Source organism: Somniosus microcephalus, unplaced genomic scaffold (assembly GCF_052327205.1).
Source record: "Somniosus microcephalus isolate GS21.2 unplaced genomic scaffold, FLI_Smic_1.0 unresolved_chr5, whole genome shotgun sequence".
Lineage (NCBI taxonomy): Eukaryota > Metazoa > Chordata > Chondrichthyes > Squaliformes > Somniosidae > Somniosus > Somniosus microcephalus.
The window spans coordinates 3497163-3505387 of NW_028225183.1; positions in this window are offsets into that span (position 1 = coordinate 3497163).

The following is an 8225-nucleotide window of genomic DNA, read 5'->3' on the forward strand; positions in this document are numbered from 1 at the left end:
GAGTCTGGATTTGGATCGGTCATGGCCCTTTGGGTAGCTGAGCGGGCCCAGGGGCCATGTACCCTGATCCTGCTCCTATTTTGTGTGTCTAATTCTGTTAGATTCAGGAGATGGTTCTGTGATAGTGGATTGGCGGTTAGGATCAGATCAGCCATGAACTTATTGAATGGCGGAGCAAGCTCGAGGGGCCGATTGGCCTACTCCTGCTCCTATTTCTTATGTTCTTATGTTCAAATGACAATTATTTTGCAACACGCTAATCCATTGCAATGTTCTACTGCATTGCACACGATGATCATATTGCAAAGCGACATTACTTTGCAATGCATTATTGCTTTGAAAATTACTACTATATTGCAAGTCAATAGTCCATTCCAATGTCATATTGCATTGCAAATTACTATTATATTGCAGTGATATTCCATTGCAATGTGCTATTGCATTGCAAATGATGATTATATTGCAAAGTGATATTGCATTGCAATGTTCTATTGCATTGCAAATGATGATCATATTACAAACCAATATTCCATTGCAATGCTCTATTGCATTGCAATGACTATTATATTACACAGTAATAGCCCATTGCAATGTTCCATTGCTTTGCAATGACTATTATATTGCTAAATGATATTTCATTCCAAAATTCTATTGCATTGCAAATGATGATTATATGGCAAAGGGATACTCCATTGCCATGTTCTATTGCATTGCAAATATTAATTATATTGCAAAGTGATATTCCATTGCAATGTGCTATTGCGTTGCAATTGCCTGTTATATTGCAAGGTGATATTCCATTGCAATGTTCTATTGCATTGCAATTGATGATTATGCTGCATGGATATTCCTTTTTTAAGTGTTATTGCATTGCAAGTTGCTATTAAAATGCAAAGTGATACTCCATTGCAATGTTCCCTTGCATTGCAAATGACGATCAAACTGCAAGGCAATATGCCATTGAAATGTGCTATTGCATTGCCACTGATTATTATATTGCAAGGTGATATTATATTGCAATATTCTATTGCATTGCAAAAGACTACTCTATTGCAAAGCGATGTTCCATTGCAAAGTCCTACTGCTTTGCAAATGATGATCATTTGCAATGCGATATTTCATTGCAATGCTCTATTGCATTGCAAATCATTATTATATTGCAAACTGATATACCATTGCAATGTTCTATTGCATTGCAAATGGGTACCATATTGCAAAGTGATATTCCATTGCAATGTAATATTGCAATGCAGATGATGATCATTTTGCAAAGCGATATTCCATTGCTATGTGCTATTTAATTTCAAATGACTATTATATTGCGAAGTGATATTCCATTGCAATGTGCTACTGCACTGCAAATGACTATTATGTCGCAAAGTGATTTTCCTTTGCAAAGCACTGTTGCATTGCAAATGATGATCATATTGCTATTGCATTACAAGTGATGAATATGTTGCAGTGATAATCCATTGCAATGTTCTATTGCGCTGCAAATGACTATTACATTGCAAAGTGAAATTCCATTGAAATGTGCTATTGCATTGCAAATAATTATTTAAGTGCCAACTGATATTTCATTGCATTGTTCATTGCATTGCAAATAACGATTATATTGCAAGCCGATATTACATTTCAATGTTCCATTGCATTGCAATGACAATGATATTGCAAAGTGATATTATTTTGCAGTGATATGCCATTGCAATGTTCTATTGCATTGAAAATGACTATTTATTGCAAACTGATATTCCAATGCAATGATTCAGTGCATTGCAGTGAATTTTATAAGAAAAGTGATATTCCATTGCAATATTCTATTGCTTTGCAAATGGCGATCATATTGCAAATTGATATTCCATTGCAATGTTCCAATACATTGCAATGACAATTATATTGCAAAGTGAAATTCCATTCCAATGCTCTATTGAATTGCAAATGTCGATGATATTGCAGTGCTGTTCCATTGCAATGTGCAGTTGCATTGCAAATGACTACAATGTTGCTAAGTGTTATTCCATTGCAATGTCCTATTCCATTGCAATGTTCTTTCGCATTACAAATCACTATTTAATTGCAATCTGATATTCCATTGCAAAGCTCTATTGCATTGCAAATGACAATTATATGGCAAAATGATATTAATTTGCAAAATTCCATTGCAATGCAATGACTATTATATTGCAAAGTGATATTCTATTGCAATATGCTATTGCATTGCAAATGACGATTATATTGCAGTGATAATCCATTACAATGTTCTGTTGCATTGCAAATGACTACTATTTTGCAAACTGATAGTCCATTGCAACCTCCTATTGCATTGCAAAAAAATATAATATTGCAAGGGAAAATTCCATTGCAATGTTCTATTGCATTTGAGGCTTGTAATAAGGGGACATCTACAATTATGGGGGGTTTTAACTATCATATTAATTGGACAAATTAAATTGGGCAGGGCTGCCTTGAGGATGAGTTCATTGAGTGTATTAGGGATGCGTTTCTTGATCAGTATGTAACTGAACCGACCAGGGGGCAAGCAACCTTAGATCTGGTCCTGTGTAATGAGACAGGATTAATTAAAAATGTCCCAGTAAATGATCCCCTTGGAATGAGTGACCATAACATGGTTGAATTCCATATTCAATTAGAGGGTGAGAAGGTTGGATCTCAAACAAGCATGCTAAGCTTGAATAAAGGAGACTATGAAGGTATGAGTGCGGAATTGAGTAGAGTGGATTGGGAAAATAGATTAAAGGGTAAGACGATACATGATCAATGGTTTACATTTAAGGAGTTATTTTACAACTTCCAAAAAAAAACATATTCCACTGAGAAGAAAAGGGTGTAAAAGAAAAGACAGCCATCCGTGGCTAAGTAAAGTCATTAAGGATAGTATTCAACTAAAAACAAGGGCATATAAGGTAGCCAAATCTAGTGGGAGGATAGAGGATTGGGAAAACTTTGAAAGAAAGAAAAAATAACAAAAAGATGGATTAAGAAAGGGAATATAGATTATGAAAGTAAATTAGCAAAAAATATAAAAACAGATAGTATGAATTTTTATAGTTATATAAAAAGAAAAAGGGTGGCTAAAGTAAATGTTGGTCCCTTAGAGGGTGAGACCGGGAAATTAATGGTGGGAAATATGGAGATGGCAAAAATACAGAATGAATAATTTGTATCAGTCTTTATAGTAGAAGACACTAAGAATATCCCAACACTGGACAAAGAGGGGCCTAAAGGGGGGGAGGAGCTAAACATGATCAAAATCACTAAGGAAGTGGTACTCGGTAATATAATGGGACTCAAGGCAGATAAATCACCTGGACCTGATGGCTTACATCCTAGGGTCTTGAGGGAAGTGGCGGTAGGGATTGTGGATGCATTGGTAATAATTTTCCAAAACTCCCTGGACTTGGCAAAGGTCCCGGCAGACTGGAAAACTGCTAATGTAACACCCTTATTTAAAAAGGGCAGTAGACAGAAGGCTGGAAACGATAGAGCGGTTAGCCTAACATCTGTGGTAGGTAAAATTTTGGAGTCCATCATTAAGGAGACAATAACAGGACATTTGGATAATCATAATTTAATAGGACAAAGTCAGCATGGTTTTATGAAGGGGAAGTCATGTTTGACAAAGTTGCTGGAGTTCTTTGAGGCAGTAACATATAGGGTGGATAAATGGGAACCAGTGAACGTAGTGAATTTAGACTTCCAAAAGGCAGTTGACAAGGTGCCACACAAAATATTATTGCTTAAGATAAAAAATCATGGGATTGGGGGTAATATTCTGGCATGGATAGAGGATTGGCTATCTAACAGAAGGCAGAGAGTTGGGATAAATGGTTCATTTTCAGACTGGCAATCAGTAACAAGTGGTGTTCCACAGGGGTCAGTGCTGGATCCCCAACTCTTTACAATCTATATTAACGAATTGGAGGAGGGCACCGAGTGTAACATATCAAAGTTAGCAGATGATACTAAGATGGGAGGGAAAGTAGAGATTGAGGAGGACATAAAAAACCTGCAAGGGGACATAGACAGGCTAAATAAGGAGGCAGAGATTTGGCAGATGGAATACAATACTGGAAACTGTGAGGTTATGCACTTTGGCAGGAAAAATCGTCGAGCAAGTTATTATCTTAATGGCAAGAAACTTGAAAGTACTGAAGTACAAAGGGATCTGGGGGTCCTGGTGCATGAAACTCAAAAGTTTAGCATGCAGGTGCAGCAAGTGATTAAGAAGGCCAATGGAATGTTGGCTTTCATTGCTAGGGGGATAGAATATAAAAATAGGGAGGTATTGCTTCAGTTGTACAAGGTATTGGTGAGACCGCACCTGGAATACTGCGTACAGTTTTGGTGTCCATATTAAGAAAGGACATACTTGCTGTCGAGTCAGTACAAAGCAGGTTCACTCACTTAATCCCGTGGATGAGGTGATGGACATATGAGGAGAGGTTGAGTGGATTGGGACTCTACTCATTGGAGTTCAGAAGAATGAGAGGCGATCATATTGAAACATAAACGATTGTGAAGGGGTTGGATCGGGTGGATGCGGGGAAGATGTTCCCGATGATGGGTGAAACTAGAACTAGGGGGCATAGACTTAGAATAAGGGGCTGCTCTTTCAAAACTGAGATGAGGAGGAACTACTTCACTCAGGGGGTGGTAGGTCCATGAAATATGCTGCCCCAAAAAGCTGTAGAAGCTACATTATTACATAAATTTAAAACAGAAATAGACAGTTTCCTATAAGTAAAGGGAATTAAGGGTTACGGGGAGCGGGCAGGATTTTGGACATGAATCTAGATTCGGAATGGTCATGGCCCTTTGGGTAGCGGAGCGGGCCCAGGTGCCGTGTACCCTGATCCTTCTCCTATTTTGTGTGTCTAATTCTGTTAGATTCAGGAGATGGTTCTGTGATAGTGGATTGGCGGTTAGGATCAGATCAGCCATCAACTTATTGAATGGCGGAGCAAGCTCGAGGGGCGGATTGGCTTACTCCTGCTCCTATTTCTTATGTTCTTATGTTCAAATGACAATTATTTTGCAACACGCTAATCCATTGCAATGTTCTACTGCATTGCACACGATGATCATATTGCAAAGCGATATTCCTTTGCAATGCGTTATTGCTTTCAAAATTACTATTATATTGCAAGTCAATAGTCCATTGCAATGTCATATTGCATTGCAAATTACTATTATATTGCAGTGATATTCCATTGCAATGTGCTATTGCATTGCAAATGATGATTATATTGCAAAGTGACATTGCATTGCAATGTTCTATTGCATTGCAAATGATGATCATATTACAAACCAATATTCCATTGCAATGCTCTATTGCATTGCAATGACTATTATATTACACAGTAATAGCCCATTGCAATGTTCCATTGCTTTGCAATGACTATTATATTGCTAAATGATATTTCATTCCAAAATTCTATTGCATTGCAAATGATGATTATATGGCAAAGGGATACTCCATTGCCATGTTCTATTGCATTGCAAATATCAATTATATTGCAAAGTGATATTCCATTGCAATGTGCTAATGCGTTGCAATTGATGATTATACTGCACGGATATTCCATTTTTAAGTGTTATTGCATTGCAAGTTGCTATTAAAATGCAAAGTGATACTCCATTGCAATGTTCCATAGCATTGCAAATGACGATCAAACTGCAAGGCAATATGCCGTTGCAATGTGCTATTGCATTGCCACTGATTATTATATTGCAAGGTGACATTATATTGCAATGTTCTATTGCATAGCAAATGACTACTTTATTGCAAACCGATATTCCATTGCAAAGTCCTACTGCTTTGCAAATGATGATCATGTTGCAATACGATATTTCATTGCAATGTTCTATTGCATTGCAAATCATTATTATATTGCAAACTGATGTATCACTGCAATGTTCTATTGCATTGCAAATGGATACTATATTGCAAATTGATATTACATTTCAATGTAATATTGCAATGCAAATGACGATCATTTTGCAAAGCGATATTCCATAGCTGTGTGCTATTTCATTTCAAATGACTATTATATTGCGAAGCGATATTCCATTGCAATGTGCTACTGCATTACAAGTGACAAATATGTTGCAGTGATAATCCATTGCAATGTTCTATTGCACTGCAAATGACTATTATATTGCAAAGCGAAATTCCATTGAAATGTTCTATTGCATTGCACATGACTACTGTATTGCAAAGTTGTATGCAATTCCATATGAATTATATTGGAAAGTGAGATTTCATTGCAATGTGCTATTACATTGCAAATGAGTATTATATTTCAAGGTGATATTCCACTGCAATTTTCTATTGCATTGCAAATGACGATTACATTGCAGCAATATTCCATTGCAATGTGGCATTGAATTGCAAAAGAATTATACTGCAATATGATATCCAATTGAAATGTTATATTGCATTGCAAATTAATTCTATTTATTAGTTATATTCCATTGCATTATGCTATTGCCTTGCAAATGACTATCATATATTCCATTGCAATGTTCTATTGCATTGCAAATGACGATTATATTGCAAGCTGATATTTCTTTGCAATGTTCCATTGCGTTGCAATGACCAGTATATTGCAAAGCGATACACCATTACTATGTTCTATTGCTTTGCAAATGACGACTGTATTGCAGTGATATTCAATTGTAATGTGCAATTGCACTGCAAGTGACTACTATATTGCTAAGTGATATTGCATTGCAAACGACGATCATATTGCAAAGTGATATTCCATTGCAATATTCTGTTGCATTGCAAACTGATTTTCCATTCAAATATTCCATTGCATGTCAATGACTATTACATTGTAAAGTTACATTCCATTGCAATGCTGCATTGCATTGCAAATGGCAATAACATTGTAAACTGATATTCCATTTCAATGTAATTACTTTTATATTGCAAATTGCTATTCCATTGCAATGTTCCATTGCATTGCAAATGATGATAATATTGCAGTGATATTGCATTGCAATGCTCTCTTGCAAATTACTATTATATTGCAAAGTGATGTTCCATTGCAAAGTCCTATTTCATTGCAAATGATGATCATATTGCGAACTGATATTCCATTGCCATGTGCTATTGCATTGCAAATGACTATTATATATCAAAGCGGTATTCCGTTGCAATGTGCTACTGCATTGCAAATGACAATCATATTGCAAAGAGATATTACATTGCAACGTCATATAGCATTGCAAATGACTATTACATTGCAAATTGCTGCTCCATAGCAATGTGCTATTGCATTGCAAAGGAATTATACTGAAAAGGGATGTTGCACTGCAATGTTCTATTGCTTTGCAAAGGCCGAACATATTACAACGCAAAATCTCATTGCAATGTTCTATTGCATTGCAAATTACTAATACATTGCAAAGTGATATTCCCTTGCAATGTTCCATTGCATTGCAAAGGACGATCACATTGCAAGGCAATATTCCAATGCAATGTGCTATTGTACTGCTACTGAATATTATATAGAAAGGTGATATTCCATTGCAATATTCTATTGCATTGCAAATGACGATTATTTTGCAGTGATGTTCCATTGCAATGTGCAATTATATTGCACATATATTACATTGCAAAGTGATATTTCATTGCAATGTTCCATTGAATTGCAATGAATTTTCTATTGCAAAGTGATACTCCATTGCAAAGTGCTATTGCATTGCAAAGGAATTATACAGCAAAGTGATATTCCATTGCAACGAGCAATTGCTTTGCAAATTACTATTAGAGTGCATAGTGATATTCCATGCAATGTTCTATTGCTTTGCAAACGACTACTCTATTGCAAAGTGCTGTTCCACTGCAGTCATATTGCATTCCAAATAACGATCATATTGCAAAGTGATCTTCCATTGCAATGCTCTACTGCATTGCAAATGACTATTATATTCCAAACTGTTATTCGATTGCAATGTTCCATTGCATTGCAATGACTAATAAATTGCCAATTCATATTCCTTGCAATGTTCTATTGCATTGCAAATGATGATAGTATTGCAGTGATATTCCTTTGCGATGTTCTTTTGCATTGCAAACTATGATTATGTTGCAAAGTGATATTCCACTGCAATAATCTATTTCATTGCAAATGACTAGTATATTGCAAAGTGATATTTCATTGCAATGTTATATTGCATTGCAAATGCCGAACATA